The sequence below is a fragment of the Tachypleus tridentatus genome, chromosome 3, assembly GCF_004210375.1.
Source record: "Tachypleus tridentatus isolate NWPU-2018 chromosome 3, ASM421037v1, whole genome shotgun sequence".
NCBI lineage: Eukaryota > Metazoa > Arthropoda > Merostomata > Xiphosura > Limulidae > Tachypleus > Tachypleus tridentatus.
Window position 1 is genome coordinate 118,193,851 of NC_134827.1, and position 17,449 is coordinate 118,211,299.

At 36.0% G+C, this 17,449-nt stretch overlaps 1 protein-coding gene across 2 annotated transcripts in view; it reads right to left on the reverse strand.

Annotated features, from left to right (window-relative positions):
* LOC143247856 (uncharacterized) overlaps window positions 1-17,449 on the reverse strand; it is a 393,539-nt gene that overhangs the window by 172,864 nt on the left and 203,226 nt on the right. The window lies entirely within an intron of this gene.

The following is a 17,449-nucleotide window of genomic DNA, read 5'->3' on the forward strand; positions in this document are numbered from 1 at the left end:
AAACTATCTCACAAATTAGATTTAGTTATTAAAATATTACAATCTGTTATTTAACCAACAACGACAGGAATCAGTAAACTATCTCACAAATTAGATTTAGTTATTAAAATATTAGAATCTGTTATTTAACCAACAACGACAGGAATCAGAAAGCTATCTCACAAATTAGATTTAGTTATTAAAATATTATAATCTGTTATTTAACCAACAACGACAGGAATCAGAAAGCTATCTCACAAATTAGATTTAGTTATTAAAATATTACAATCTGTTATTTAACCAACAACGACAGGAATCAGAAAGCTAACTCACAAATTAGATTTAGTTATTAAAATATTACAATCTGTTATTTAACCAACAACGACAGGAATCAGAAAGCTATCTCACAAATTAGATTTAGTTATTAAAATATTACAATCTGTTATTTAACCAACAACGACAGGAATCAGAAAGCTATCTCACAAATTAGATTTAGTTATTAAAATATTATAATCTGTTATTTAACCAACAACGACAGGAATCAGTAAACTATCTCACAAATTAGATTTAGTTATTAAAATAATACAATCTGTTATTTAACCAACAACGACAGGAGTCAGAAAGGTATCTCACAAATTAGATTTAGTTATTAAAATATTACAATCTGTTATTTAACCAACAACGACAGGAATCAGAAAGCTATCTCACAAATTAGATTTAGTTATTAAAATATTACAATCTGTTATTTAACCAACAATGACAAGAATCAGAAAGCTATCTCACAAATTAGATTTAGTTACTAAAATATTATAATCTGTTATTTAACCAACAACGACAGGAATCAGTAAACTATCTCACAAATTATATTTAGTTATTAAAATATTACAATCTGTTATTTAACCAACAACGACAGGAATCAGTAAACTATCTCACAAATTAGATTTAGTTATTAAAATATTACAATCTGTTATTTAACCAACAACGACAGGAATCAGAAAGCTATCTCACAAATTAGATTTAGTTATTAAAATATTACAATCTGTTATTTAACCAACAACGACAGGAATCAGAAAGCTATCTCACAAATTAGATTTAGTTATTAAAATATTACAATCTGTTATTTAACCAACAACGACAGGAATCAGAAAGCTAACTCACAAATTAGATTTAGTTATTAAAATATTACAATCTGTTATTTAACCAACAACGACAGGTATCAGTAAACTATCTGACAAATTAAATTTAGTTATTAAAATATTATAAACAACGACAGGAATCAGTAAACTACCTCACAAATTAGATTTAGTTATTAAAATATTATAAACAACGACAGGAATCAGTAAACTATCTCACAAATTAGTTTTAGTTAGTTTAGGGATTTGTTTAAAATAATTTTCGGTATTGAAAAGAAGATTTACAGGTTAGCTAGCAGAATTATTTAATAAAATAAACAGGGTACGATGCTTTGTGTTCCAAACAAAAAGACATTGGTACGGTATAGAACACTGACAAGTTGGCAAGCAGTTCCCAGCAAGAGCTGACACATAAAACGTTGAACCATGATGTATTTCTTATTTAGGATTCAGGAAGGGTACTACAAACAGTCATTTTGATAAATGTTTTACCAGATTTGTGACTTGTTCAATGCCTCAACTTCGACTCAGTCACGTAGGTCAGGTCAGGTCACATTTATTCTATCATGTGTAACGCAAGTAGGTATTAAGTAAAACCATGTAGTCCAGAAAGGACGCTTCAAGAGATCTCCCAGATAAACGCCTCACATAATTCATGACTTTTGGTTAAGTTTGGAAAGATAAACCTTGATAAAGTTCGCTGCTCAGAGTTTGAACATGTCACGTGCAAAACACGAATTATGGTAAATTTGTTAAATGTCAGTTCTCAAAACAAAACTTTAATAACTGTAAGTTAACGTGTTAAATCACAGTATTGAAAAAAAAACCTTAACAATAGTGGTAAGTTAGCGTATTAAATCATAGTATTGAAACAAAACTTTAATAACTGTAAGTTAACGTGTTAAATCACAGTATTGAAACAAAACTTTAATAACAGAGGTGTAATAAGTGTAAGTAAGCCTATTCTGTGATAGCCACGTAATAAAGGTGTAATAAGTGTAAGTGTCATTGATTTTCAATAGAAGTTTTACAGTTTCAAATCCTATTGGTTCGCTACTCATCTGGTCTTTCCAGTCATGTTTCATTATTACTTTAAATTTATTTAATAATCTTATTGAACTATTATATACATGTATTTTGAACGCATAACTTTAATAAAGAACAGTGGTATCAAACAGTTGTGTATATTAACCCTGACAAAGACAAACGTTGGTTAAAATATATTTTTTAAAACTTTAATATATATATCTAGAGTGTGAAGGCCGGTTTCTTAAACTTGACATCAAAACAAAATTAACACCACAGTTTGGAAACCTCTCAGAGTGTACTTGCTGATGGAAACCTCTCAGAGTGTACTTGCTGATGGAAACCTCTCAAAGTGTACTTGCTGATGGAAACCTCTCAGAGTGTACTTGCTGATGGAAACCTCTCAGAGTGTACTTGCTGATGGAAACCTCTCAGAGTGTACTTGCTGATGGAAACCTCTCAGAGTGTACTTGCTGATGGAAACCTCTCAGAGTGTACTTACTGATGGAAACCTCTCAGAGTGTACTTGCTGATGGAAACCTCTCAGAGTGTACTTGCTGATGGAAACCTCTCAGAGTGTACTTGCTGATGGAAACCTCTCAAAGTGTACTTACTGATGGAAACCTCTCAGAGTGTACTTGCTGATGGAAACCTCTCAGAGTGTACTTGCTGATGGAAACCTCTCAGAGTGTACTTGCTGAACGTACTAATTTCTCAGTTGATTCGCACATGAGAAAGAACGTACAGTGTACACTGTACGATACTTATTGTTTCGGATACTCTGGAGGATATCCCGGACATTAAAAAGGGTATCCTCTACTCCACAGAGGATATCCCGGACATTAAAAAGGGTATCCTCTACTCCACAGATGATATCCCGGACATTAAAAAGGGTATCCTCTACTCCACAGAGGATATCCCGGACATTAAAAAGGATATCCTCTACTCCACAGAGGATATCCCGGACATTAAAAAGGATATCCTCTACTCCACAGAGGATATCCCGGACATTAAAAAGGGTATCCTCTACTCCACAGAGGATATCCCTGACATTAAAAAGGGTATCCTCTACTCCACAGAGGATATCCCGGACATTAAAAAGGGTATCCTCTACTCCACAGATGATATCTCGGACATTAAAAAGGGTATCCTCTACTCCACAGAGGATATCCCGGACATTAAAAAGGATATCCTCTACTCCACAGAGGATATCCCGGACATTAAAAGGGTATCCTCTCCACAGAGGATATCCCACAGAGGATATCCTCTACCCACAGAGGATATCCGGACATTAAAAAGGGTATCCTCTACTCCACAGAGGATATCCGGACATTAAAAAGGATATCCTCTACTCCACAGAGGATATCCCGGACATTAAAAAGGGTATCCTCTACTCCACAGAGGATATCCCTGACATTAAAAAGGATATCCTCTACTCCACAGAGGATATCCCGAACGCTAATGATATTTCAGATATTTTTATATCTGAAGTAGGCGGTTAGTTGCAAATCTGATGCGAGATGTTTTAAAACAATTTATACCAACTTACATTAACACAACAAAAACCGGTCCTTTCAAAAGAAACGATGACATTTGTTGTATCGTTTTGGTATTTGTGGGGAAATCCCTAACACTGAGCATAAGAAGGTTTAATGACATGAAGCAATGTCCACATATTAGAACGCTGAGGGTGAATCTCTCCATCATCACTTCTTATGAGAATGTTATTAACCTTGTCAGAAAGAAAGAAATAACACACATCTCATGTTTAACTACAGTTTAAATAAGTCACAAAACGTTACTTATTGCTTAATATATATTTAAGTTAAAATGCTCGTAAATAAATATTTTGCCCATTCTAAATACCATAAAGTTTGTTTGTTTCTTTTGGAATTTCGCACAAAGCTACTCGAGGGCTATCTGTGCTAGCCGTCCCTAATTTAGCAGTGTAAGACTAGAGGGAAGGCAGCTAGTCATCACCACCTATCGCCAACTCTTGGGCTACTCTTTTACCAACGAATAGTGGGATTGACCGTCACATTATACACCCCTACGGCTGGGAGGGCGAGCATATTTAGCGCGACGCGGGCTCGAACCCGCGACCCTCGGATTACGAGTCGCGCGCCTTACGCGCTTGGCCATGCCAATACCATAAAGAAAACTGAAACGTTCAGCCGAGACAACCGATAGGCCACCTGGTAGTCAGGATAGTCGACATCTGGAAAATCGTTAGTACAAATCCCCTCACTGAGCAAGCTCACACTTGAAGTTGTGGGGATATTATAACTTTACGGTCTATCTCTTCTAAATTAGGAGCCTCCCGCTTACACAACGGTAAGTCTACGGATTTACAACGCTAAAATCAGGAGTTTGATTCCCTTCGGTGGGCTCAGCAGATAACCCGATGTGGCTTAGTTATAAGAAAACACACAAACACTAAATTACGGACATCTAGTGTTAATAACCCTGAAGTAGATTTTTTTAAACTCTCACAATAAATGGAAGGTCTCGACGTGTAATTAAGATAAACTGTTTTGTCAGTTGATGAATACAATTTTGGCCTGATTATTTCAGTTACTATTAAGTTATCCTATACTAGGATTTACAATTGCGTTCACCGAAACTGGAACGCGAGATGAGGATGTTTTATCGCCCTCTATCGATTGTGATAAGAACTAGTCAAATTCTAAGGGAACACCATACGTCTTTATTGTTCATGTTGATTTTTCTTTTCTTCCTTCTTAGCCAAAACCTATACAATGAGCTATCTGCGCGTTGTTCACCACAACGAATCGAACCTCGAGTTTTACCGCTGATGTACCTCGTATTGGTCCAACGGTCAGAAGCCTATAATGTTCAGTCTTCTGCTTCATAAGAGTCCTCACCTGGTCTGGTTGTCAGACTCGCAATATACGGTTCACTGTTTCGTATATACATCACAAAATATATTCGCTCCTTAAGCTGTGAGGCCGTTACAAAGTTACGGTCAATCTCATTATTCGTTGGTCAACAAAAGCTCAAGAGTGGCCGGTTGGTGTTGTTGACTCTCTCTAGTCTATCACTGTTAAACAACTAGCACATACAGCCCTTAAAGGGTTCTTAACATTACTAAACAACTAGCATATACAGCCCTTAAAGGGTTCTTAACGTTACTAAACGACTAGCACATGTAGCCCTTAAAGGGTTCTTAACATTACTAAACGACTAGCACATACAGCCCTTAAAGGGTTCTTAACGTTACTAAACGACTAACACATATAGCCCTTAAAGGGTTCTTAACATTACTAAACGACTAGCACATATAGCCCTTAAAGGGTTCTTAACATTACTAAACTACTAGCACATGTAGCCCTTAAAGGGTTCTTAACATTACTAAACGACTAGCACATACAGCCCTTAAAGGGTTCTTAACATTACTAAACGACTAGCACATGTAGCCCTTAAAGGGTTCTTAACATTACTAAACGACTAGCACATGTAGCCCTTAAAGGGTTCTTAACATTACTAAACGACTAGCACATACAGCCCTAAAGGGTTCTTAACATTACTAAACGACTAGCACATACAGCCCTTAAAGGGTTCTTAACATTACTAAACGACTAGCACATATAGCCCTTAAAGGGTTCTTAACATTACTAAACGACTAGCACATATAGCCCTTAAAGGGTTCTTAACATTACTAAACGACTAGCACATACAGCCCTTAAAGGGTTCTTAACATTACTAAACGACTAGCACATACAGCCCTTAAAGGGTTCTTAACATTACTAAACGACTAGCACATGTAGCCCTTAAAGGGTTCTTAACATTACTAAACGACTAGCACATACAGCCCTTAAAGGGTTCTTAACATTACTAAACGACTAGCACATACAGCCCTTAAAGGGTTCTTAACATTACTAAACGACTAGCACATACAGCCCTTAAAGGGTTCTTAACGTTACTAAACGCACTAGGGCTTAACATTACTAAACGATAGCCCTTAAAGGGTTCTTAACATTACTAAACGACTAGCACATACAGCCCTTAAAGGGTTCTTAACATTACTAAACGGCTAGCACATACAGCCCTTAAAGGGTTCTTAACATTACTAAACGACTAGCACATATAGCCTTAAAGGGTTCTTAACATTACTAAACGACTAAGCCCTTAAAGGGTTCTTATTACTAAACGACTAGCACATACAGCCCTTAAAGGGTTCTTAACATTACTAAACGACTAGCACATTCAGCCCTTAAAGGGTTCTTAACATTACTAAACGACTAGCACATACAGCCCTTAAAGGGTTCTTAACATTACTAAACGACTAGCACATACAGCCCTTAAAGGGTTCTTAACATTACTAAACGACTAACACATATAGCCCTTAAAGGGTTCTTAACATTACTAAACGACTAACACATACAGCCCTTAAAGGGTTCTTAACATTAGTAAACGACTAACACATACAGCCCTTAAAGGGTTCTTAACATTACTAAACGGCTAGCACATACAGCCCTTAAAGGGTTCTTAACATTACTAAACGACTAGCACATTCAGCCCTTAAAGGGTTCTTAACATTACTAAACGACTAGCACATACAGCCCTTAAAGGGTTCTTAACATTACTAAACGACTAGCACATACAGCCCTTAAAGGGTTCTTAACATTACTAAACGACTAGCACATACAGCCCTTAAAGGGTTCTTAACATTACTAAACGACTAACACATACAGCCCTTAAAGGGTTCTTAACATTACTAAACGACTAACATACATAAAGGGTTCTTAACATTACTAAGCCCTTACAGCCCTTAAAGGGTTCTTAACATTACTAAACGACTAGCACATACAGCCCTTAAAGGGTTCTTAACATTACTAAACGACTAGCACATACAGCCCTTAAAGGGTTCTTAACATTACTAAACGACTAGCACATTCAGCCCTTAAAGGGTTCTTAACATTACTAAACGACTAGCACATACAGCCCTTAAAGGGTTCTTAACATTACTAAACGACTAGCACATGTAGCCCTTAAAGGGTTCTTAACATTACTAAACGACTAGCACATACAGCCCTTAAAGGGTTCTTAACATTACTAAACGACTAACACATACAGCCCTTAAAGGGTTCTTAACATTAGTAAACGACTAACACATACAGCCCTTAAAGGGTTCTTGACATTACTAAACGGCTAGCACATACAGCCCTTAAAGGGTTCTTAACATTACTAAACGGCTAACACATACAGCCCTTAAAGGGTTCTTAACATTACTAAACGACTAACACATACAGCCCTTAAAGGGTTCTTAACATTACTAAACGGCTAGCACATACAGCCCTTAAAGGGTTCTTAACATTACTAAACGACTAGCACATACAGCCCTTAAAGGGTTCTTAACATTACTAAACGACTAACACATACAGCCCTTAAAGGGTTCTTAACATTACTAAACGGCTAGCACATACAGCCCTTAAAGGGTTCTTAACATTACTAAACGGCTAGCACATACAGCCCTTAAAGGGTTCTTAACATTACTAAACGGCTAACACATACAGCCCTTAAAGGGTTCTTAACATTACTAAACGGCTAGCACATACAGCCCTTAAAGGGTTCTTAACATTACTAAACGGCTAGCACATACAGCCCTTAAAGGGTTCTTAACATTAGTAAACGACTAACACATACAGCCCTTAAAGGGTTCTTAACATTACTAAACGGCTAGCACATACAGCCGTTAAAGGGTTCTTAACATTACTAAACGGCTGCTTACATACAGCCCTTAAAGGGTTCTTAACATTACTAAACGGCTAACACATACAGCCCTTAAAGGGTTCTTAACATTACTAAACGGCTAACACATACAGCCCTTAAAGGGTTCTTAACATTACTAAACGGCTAAGTCCAGTGTTTAATTCATCAACTTCCTAGCAATCTTCGAAATGGGAAAATAACAAAAATATTTTACACAGTGGCTCATCATAACAGGCCTGCAGTTGCACATCGGCATATTGGAGGTTTTACATCGCTAGAAAGCGGGTTTTAGTCCCTGTGATGAGCAGAGTACAAACAGCCCATTCTATAGCCTTTTACAGAATTACGAATAAGCAAATCATCATTAAGTTTGCTGAGTGAACCATAATATTATCCGTTAACCACACGATCTAACAACACTCACCACACTTGTGAACCATAATATACATTAACTACCCGATCTAACAACACTCACCACACATGTGAACCATAATATCATTCGTTAACCACATGATCTAACAACACTCACTAGACTTCTCAGCCACCAGATTTAAGATGAGTTATCTTACCAGTGTTATGCCCAAGACAACCAGTATTTGTATTTTTACTATTAACATATGATTCAACCTCTGTAGAAAATCAAACCTTACACATGATCAGCAAACGCGTCTCGTAATACTCTTATATTAGAACGTCACGTGCTTTGTAATATTGTCTGTACTTATGCTTGTACGTAGAATGTTTTAAAGGGGGAAAGTTTCTGATTCTACAAAGTTCCATCAGTATGCTAATACTATGGCATGCCGCTAGTTCTTAAAATATTAAAATAGTTCTCGAACATTCTCGTTGAATTGTAATTAACTGTACATTCTCGAATACATAGTTAGTTTTGCAAAAGCTTCTAGAGGGCGTTGTCTCCTACATTACGTACATCCTATATATAGTGACGTCTAAAATGTAGATGAAAGATCGGTGACAACAACTGTCTTCTGGATTAACCCCCTCAACACATATACACATGGAAAAAAAAAAAGAGGTGAAGGGAGCGATGCAGACTTCTGCTCCCGCAGTGTTGTTTACGTTACCTTCCTCAGAAAGTTGTGAAAAAAATAGTGCAATCTGTTCTTACGTTTAGTAAACATATCTTTTTACAAAAAATTTAGGATTGTTAGACGTCACCAACACCAACTGAAGGAGTTTCTAATTAATCACTGTTTTACATCCATACCTCACGCTCTTAAGTGGAATGTTTACCATAATTTGTTACCTTATACAGTTCTTCGACATAATAAAATGATTAGTCTTTTAGCTAACGAATGTACTGTCAACATTTCGCACGAGTATTAAGAAATCTTTTAAAAAATGCATGTTTTCTTACTGTACTACGTAAGTTAAGGCTTAAAACATTGCATAATTTCTTATTTATCCAAGAAACCTAAGCTTTAAAACATCGCATATTTCTTAACGTACTAAGAAAGCTAAGCCTTAAAATATCGTCCATTATATTTATTGTTAAGACTTTAATTATCACGAATACAATACACTTCGTGTTCTGAATGTCGGAAATTGTTGTTACTTACGTGTTTTTTTAAATGATCTGAACATTATAACTTGTCTAATCACTATTTTCTTGTCACAAACAGCAGATAAGATCATAACCCATTTATTAATTCAATCTATTTTTGTTTCTTGTTATTCCTAGTGTCTGTCGCTAGGACTAAAGCTCAAAAAAACAAAATATTATATGCACCATTTCTTTTAATTATAGTTAAACGTTAACTTGATTATTCAAATCTATAACTCTCAATTTGCTCTACACTCCAAAAATTAAGTTCGAGAATATAGGCCTATACAAAAATAAAACACTTTGTATCTAAACCTTAATTACATTTATAACCACCCACTTTTTCGAAATACTTAATACTAATTGTTCAATAAAACCGTCGTATCTGTTTAAAAACAAAATCTTCGGGCAAAATAAAAGTGGGTCATTTTGTTGCCCTTTTTACTTTGAAAAAAAAGCGGTTGTCACCATTATCATCATCATTATTTGGCTGCAATCGACTGAAAATGTTATTCCATTCATTTCTGTTATGGGCAAGGTTGTTATTTATCACCATAGAACTGTTAATTCATGTAATCTAGAATAATAGTATTTCACTCCTTTCTCTTCTTTGTTAATCTATGTACGTTCGGTAATGATAAAATCGTAGTTTTCGGTAGACAAATGGTTGCGGTTAGTATTAATATTATTGACTAGGTGCCTTCCCTCTAGTCCAGTGGTTTTTAACCTGGGGGTCGTTTGAAGTTTCTCGGGGTCACGGAAGGTTTGGGAATTATTGGGGAAATCACGGAGCAGTTTGTATTTTTGTGGCAAGTGCCTGTAACTGCCCATCAATGAGGAACATACTAAAGTGCGGCAGTTGAACCGCGTCGAGATGCTTGTTGCCCAACCACCTGTCTAATTTTGAATAAAAAATTTCATATATTACAACGTCTTGATTTACCTAAAATTTTTAACTATATAATATTAATGCATCGAACTTAAAATTTAACTATCAAAGTTTCCATCGTATTTAGTATATTTTCTCATTATATATATATATATATTATATCAACCCTCACACTGAGTGAATAAGCAGGTTTTGTATGTTGTTCAGTAATTCCATGGATTTTGCATTTGTTTAGCACTTGTAGCATTTATCAAGGTCATTTATTTGTAACATTTTCAATAAATTAGGATCTTTATATAGTTTTGTTTTATTCTACCTTTACGCAAAGTTCACCATTACAAAAATTATTATAGGGGTCACTGGAAAGTCTCAGGGGGTAAGACGATGAAAATGGTTAAGAACCACTAATCTAGTCTATCATTTCAAAATTAGAAACGGCTATCGAAGATAGCTGTTGAATAGCTTTCCACAAATATCTGAAAACAAACTTTCTCTGATCTCTATACGCACCGAGCTTGTTAAGCCTAGAGTAGTATATAACAATGGTTGTCAAACGTGTTTCTTCACGAACCACAATGAGAACTACACACATAAGTTGCAGTTTCTTTCCGCACAGATAGCCCATTGTGTAGCATTGTGCGTAATTCAAAACAACAACAACAAACATACGACCTTTCTACAGACCACCTGGCGGAGTGCTGTGCACCACAATTTCAGGAAATAAAAGTATGACTATATCAAATTTGCATCCGAGTCTCTGTTTGCAGCACAACTGCAAACCATAAATCGTTTAATACCAAAACTGTAAAAAAGTGCGTGCGAAAATAAAAAAAAAGATCACAGAACCAGATGTCAACCACATCATATATCCCACAACCAGCGCCATTAGGCGTCCAATAGGTTGAATGCGCCACAACACAAACACACATTAGTGGTTGATACGATGTTTATATTACCAAAGTGTCTGAACAACAACTGTTATGCAGTGAAATAATTAAAATGATAAAGCGTATCTTTCTTTTCATATAGATTTCATCCAAGTTGTTTATAAATCAGAACTGGGACAATCCGTGATGACGAGAAAACCCACTTGCAGAGAAAAAAATATATGTAAAAACCACACCAGCCGTTTTTACATATAGAGAATTGGGACAAGTGATTACCACCGTGATTCATTTCTGTTGTTACTATTATTTATTTGTAGAAAAACTGTACTCAAAATTCCATAACATGTGATTAAGTATAAAGCTTTAGATATGTTCTACAAATCTGGATTCGATTCATTGTATATCAGCTATCTAGATATATCCTACAACTGTAGATCATGTTTACTGATATATTCTGCTACCTAAGTATATCCTACAATTCGGGATACAGTGTACCAATATATACACGTATACAATATTTTGATATCCAAGCGTCAGATATATTCCTCTATTTTGAAGTCAAAATGTTCTTATTGTAATTTCTAGGTGTATTCCAAAAGGTGTGAATCAGTGTGGGAATATATTAATTAAAATAAATATTAGTTTCAATATACACTTTACATACCAAATTTTACATTTAGACTGAACAACGAGAAATTAAGTTTCTTGACATTTTAACCTTTTGATGTGTCCAACAACATGGAATCCAGTTTGTCGATATTCCAACCTCTTGACGTGATTAACAACATGGAATCCAGTTTGTCGATATTCCAACCTCTTGACGTGATTAACAACATGGAATCCAGTTTGTCGATATTCCAACCTCTTGACGTGATTAACAACATGGAATCCAGTTTGTCGATATTCCAACCTCTTGACGTGATTAACAACATGGAATCCAGTTGACGTGTCGATATTCCAACCCTTGACGTGATTTGACGTCGATATTCCAACCTCTTGACGTGATTAACAACATGGAATCCAGTGTGTCGATATTCCAACCTCTTGACGTGATTAACGATATTCCAACCTCTTGACGTGATTAAACATGGAATCCAGTTTGTCGATATTCCAACCTCTTGACGTGATTAACAACATGGAATCCAGTTTGTCGATATTCCAACCTCTTGACGTGATTACCTCTTGACGTGATTAACAACATGGAATCCAGTTCGTCGATATTCCAACCTCTTGACGTGATTAACAACATGGAATCCAGTTGGAATCCAGTTTGTCGATATTCCAACCTCTTGACGTGATTAACAACATGGAATCCAGTTTGTCGATATTCCAACCTCTTGACGATATTCCAACCTCTTGATGATAACAACATGGAATCCAGTTTGTCGATATTCCAACCTCTTGACGTCATTAACAACATGGAATCCAGTTTGTCGATATTCCAACCTCTTGACGTGATTAACAACATGGAATCCAGTGTGTCGATATTCCAACCTCTTGACGTGATTAACAACATGGAATCCAGTTTGTCGATATTCCAACCTCTTGACGTGATTAACAACATGGAATCCAGTTTGTCGATATTCCAACCTCTTGACGTGATTAACAACATGGAATCCAGTTTGTCGATATTCCAACCTCTTGACGTGATTAACAACATGGAATCCAGTTTGTTGATATTCCAACCTCTTGACGTGATTAACAACATGGAATCCAGTTTGTCGATATTCCAACGTCTTGACGTGATTAACAACATGGAATCCAGTTTGTCGATATTCCACTCTCTTGACGTGATTAACAACATGGAATCCAGTTTGTCGATATTCCAACCTCTTGACGTGATTAACAACATGGAATTCAGTTTGTTGATATTCCAACCTCTTGATGTGAGTAACCACATGGAATCCAGTTTGTCAATATTCCAACCTCTTGACGTGATTAACAACATGGAATCCAGTTTGTCGATATTCCAACCTCTTGACGTGATTAACAACATGGAATCCAGTTTGTCGATATTCCAACCTCTTGACGTGATTAACAACATGGAATCCAGTTTGTTGATAACCCAGGTTCTATACTTGAATGGAGCTAAGTTTGAAGAATATGGAAAAAAATTGGAATACTCATGCCCTCTCAGAGGTTCAGAGAGATCCAAGTCACTTTTGAGACACCTGGCTATGATTAAAAAAGTGACAAATGGAAACAAAATAAGACAATCATTAACCCAAAAAAAGAGTGAAACATAATCTTAAAATTCAATTTGTATATGTATAATTTGCAGCTCTAAGATAAGAGTGTGTGTCACACTTTGATCTGAATGGGAGGCATATAAAAACAAGTCACGAAACTCAACAAACACACACGCGCAAAAGAAGCAAAAAACAAGCGACTACATTTGAGGATTCCTTTGAGCCAAATAACCCTCGAAGATCCTTTCCTCAAATTTGTCATAGGTATACCTACTATCGTGAATAAGTTTTGCTCCCAAGAATCTGAAGAGATATTTATAGTTCACAATACTTTAAAAAACGGCAAATAAAAGATTATTTAACTTTAATATCATTACTCGTGACGCAGATATTTTAACATTCATTGAAGGATAGTTGATCAAAAAAATAAGTTTTATTATCCAACTGAATGTATGAAATATTTAGTTAAAGGCAAATACAGAGTGTGTTTTTTAATGGCACACGAACTGTTGAAGATGCACAATGCTTCTTCGTCATGAAGATTTTTTAAAGACGAATGATTTGTTGCTGTTGTTTTTTTTCTTGTTCTTTTTTTAATCTCGCGCATAGCTACACGAGGGCTATCTGCGCTAGCCGTCCCTAATTCAGCAGTGTAAGACTAGAGGGAAGGCAGCTAGTCATCACTACCCACCGCCAACTCTTGGGCTACTCTTTTACAAACGAATAATGGGATTTTTCCTCTATTATAACGTCCCCACGGCTGAAGGGGCGAGCATGTTTGGTGTGACGGGGATTCGAACCCGCGATCCTCAGATTACGAGTCGCACGTCTAAACCCACCTGGCCATGCCGGGACCTGATTGCCGGGCCCAAGAAGAATGAGAAGAAATACCGACAAGTTAATGTTCAGTTGAATTAAAATTTTAAAAGGAGCTCAGTGAAAATTGAATTAATTTTTGTGAATGTGAACTACATCAACTACAACTTGCTTGTACGATCACAGGGCTTTTCGTTTAAAAGTTACAACTGTCCACACGTAAAGAAAACTCTTTAATCCTAGTTTTGCATCCCGCAAGAACTGTGAAAAAAAAAACAACGCTGATAAAAGTCGTTTTAAAATCACAAATGGACCTCTACATGAATTGGTTGTGAATAAGGAAGTTCTCACGTACTCGAGGATCCTTTAAAGCACGAGCTCATCATTTCGGTTTCTACTTTGACGCTCGCGCACTGGTATGTATAGTATTGGAAGAGCAGTGAAATAAATCATGAGTTGGCCTGGTTTCACGGTTCACGTGCTCACATTTCTTCATCTTCTGACACAGTATATAGCTGGCGGGTTGAACCAAACACTATCGTAACTCTGTCGAGAGAAAGTAATAAAAGGATGCTATCTAAAATGGGTCACCAACACCCACTTATCATCTTGTTCAGAGTGGGTCGTGACGTACAGCCCCCTGTTGGACAAAAAAAAATTCAAATAATCTAGCAATTAAAATTCCAAGCCCCTGTCGGTGATAACTTTAAACTAGTGGACCGGATTCGGACAGTGCAACTTGAAGCATAAATAACTAATTAATTTTAGACCTTTCTTTACAACTTATGATGAATAATTGGTTCCAGTTATCTTCATTGTCATCAATGTGGTGTTGCCAACCCTCTTCAGTATCACTCATGACCATCTAACCACAAGTCTTATGTCCCAGGTTTATATATCTTCATTATCTTTCTCGCATTTATGTTTTGAAATGTAATTCACTAATTCTTGTAACAGGTTGTAACCTGTAATGTTATCCTTCAAGGGGTACTTAACGTCCTGTAAAACAACAGCGTCCTCTTCACAACCAACAACACCAAAACCCTTGATGTTATCAACAAGTTTCAGTAATTTATTGACCATTCATTCATCGATGTCATTGATGAAAAAAAAAAAGAAAAGATTCCGGCATTTAGCCTTGGGGTACCCCACTTGTGACGTTAATTCAGTTTGACTGAACCCCATTTATAACATTCATCCATCTTCAACACACAAATCTTCATCTGTACAAACAGTAGAACGAAACAAGCTGAGACTTTCTTTTCTAAAGCTTTGTTGACAACTAAACAAAACTTTAAAGTTTTTTTTAAATCATATTTTATGAAATATTCGAAAACTCTTCCTGTCAACGACATTAAAGTATAATTAGTGGTACAGTCTTTTATCACTTCCCTTCAAAGAAGGAGTGACATTGACCAACGTCCAATCTTCTGGCACCTGCCCACTGTCCAGGGACTTCTAAAAATAGAAGAAAGAGGTTCATACATCAAATCCTTAACCTCTTTCAAAACTCTTGGGGAAATATTATCTGAAGGAGCTTTACCATCCGATACATTACTCACAAGTTACAGTGTCAAGTGATAAGTAAGAACCTGTGTTTAGTTACAGTGTACATAATGAAGCATTGACCCCAAGTTACTTGTCAAGTGACAAGTAAGAACCTGTGTTTAGTTACAGTGTAGATAGTGAAGCGTTGACCTTACAGTGTCAAGTGATAAGTAAGAACCTGTGTTTAGTTACAGTGTAGATAATGAAGTGTTGACCCCAAGTTACAGTATCAAGTGACAAGTAAGAACCTGTGTTTAGTTACAGTGTAGATAATGAAGCGTTGACCCCAAGTTACAGTGTCAAGTGATAAGTAAGAACCTGTGTTTAGTTACAGTGTAGATAATGAAGTGTTGACCTCAAGTTAGAGTGTCAAGTGATAAGTAAGAACCTGTGTTTAGTTACAGTGTAGATAGTGAAGTGTTGACCCCAAGTTACAGTGTCAAGTGATAAGTAAGAACCTGTGTTTAGTTACAGTGTAGATAGTGAAGTGTTGACCCCAAGTTACAGTGTCAAGTGATAAGTAAGAACCTGTGTTTAGTTACAGTGTAGATAATGAAGTGTTGACCCCAAGTTACAGTGTCAAGTGATAAGTAAGAACCTGTGTTTAGTTACAGTGTAGATAATGAAGTGTTGACCCCAAGTTACAGTGTTAAGATACAATTAAGAACCTGTGTTTAGTTGTGATGTAGATATTGAAACTTTGACCGCTAGAACCTCTCTTTAGTTTAATACAGAGAGTACTGAGCTAATAATTCTACGTTATTGTAGTAACGATATAAACAAACGCTCACCGCTGCTGTTAGAGATATTTTATTCAACAATTTTATATTTTACAGTTCTATTAAGTTAAGAAGTGTAATGTTTTTCATGATTCGAACATGATGAACAGAATATAAATTAGACAAACATTCGAACATGATGAACAGAATATAAATTAGACAAAACATTCGAATATCTGCCAGGAGAATTTATCTGCTTTTAAAAACCTTGTGAAAGCTCGCGTGTTTCCCAAACAACATGGTAATTACTTGCGAATTTGTGTGAAATAACGTTCTTTATTCGCTGCCCAATAGTTGCCTTCATATATAGGGTATAATCTATGCTATTATAATCATATTCATAAAAAATATATCTTTGGCGGCATCTATCCGTTTTCTTCTATACCATTACGAAGAACTACGTTTCACACTAGTTACATCCGTACCTGGACGCCCTCCTAGCAACAGCTGTTACCTGGTTACGTCGATGTTTCTGTAGCAACTCTCGTTTGTCTTAAGTCGAAACAACAGCTACTGTTAAGGTACAGTAGCTTTAAACCTGGCTGATACGTAACATTTTCACCATTAGTTACTGGTACCAATTTGTTCTTATTAAAAACAGTTTCTTTTGATCTTTATATTAAATAACCCACCTTGGCAAGACCGAGTTAGTCCTTTTCATATAAAATAAAAAGTAGAAAACATTATAGGGAATTTATATTTGGAAGTGTGTTAATAAATCTTTTCCCAATTTATTCAATATAGGTGAATAACTGATAAACTTACAGTAGTTAAAATACGTGTGGAATATATGTTTCCACTACGGTTAAAGATATGGTTGAATCTGTTCCGATACAGTTGAAGATATGGTTGAATTTGTTCCACTACGGTTAAAGATATGGTTGAATCTGTTCCGATACAGTTAAA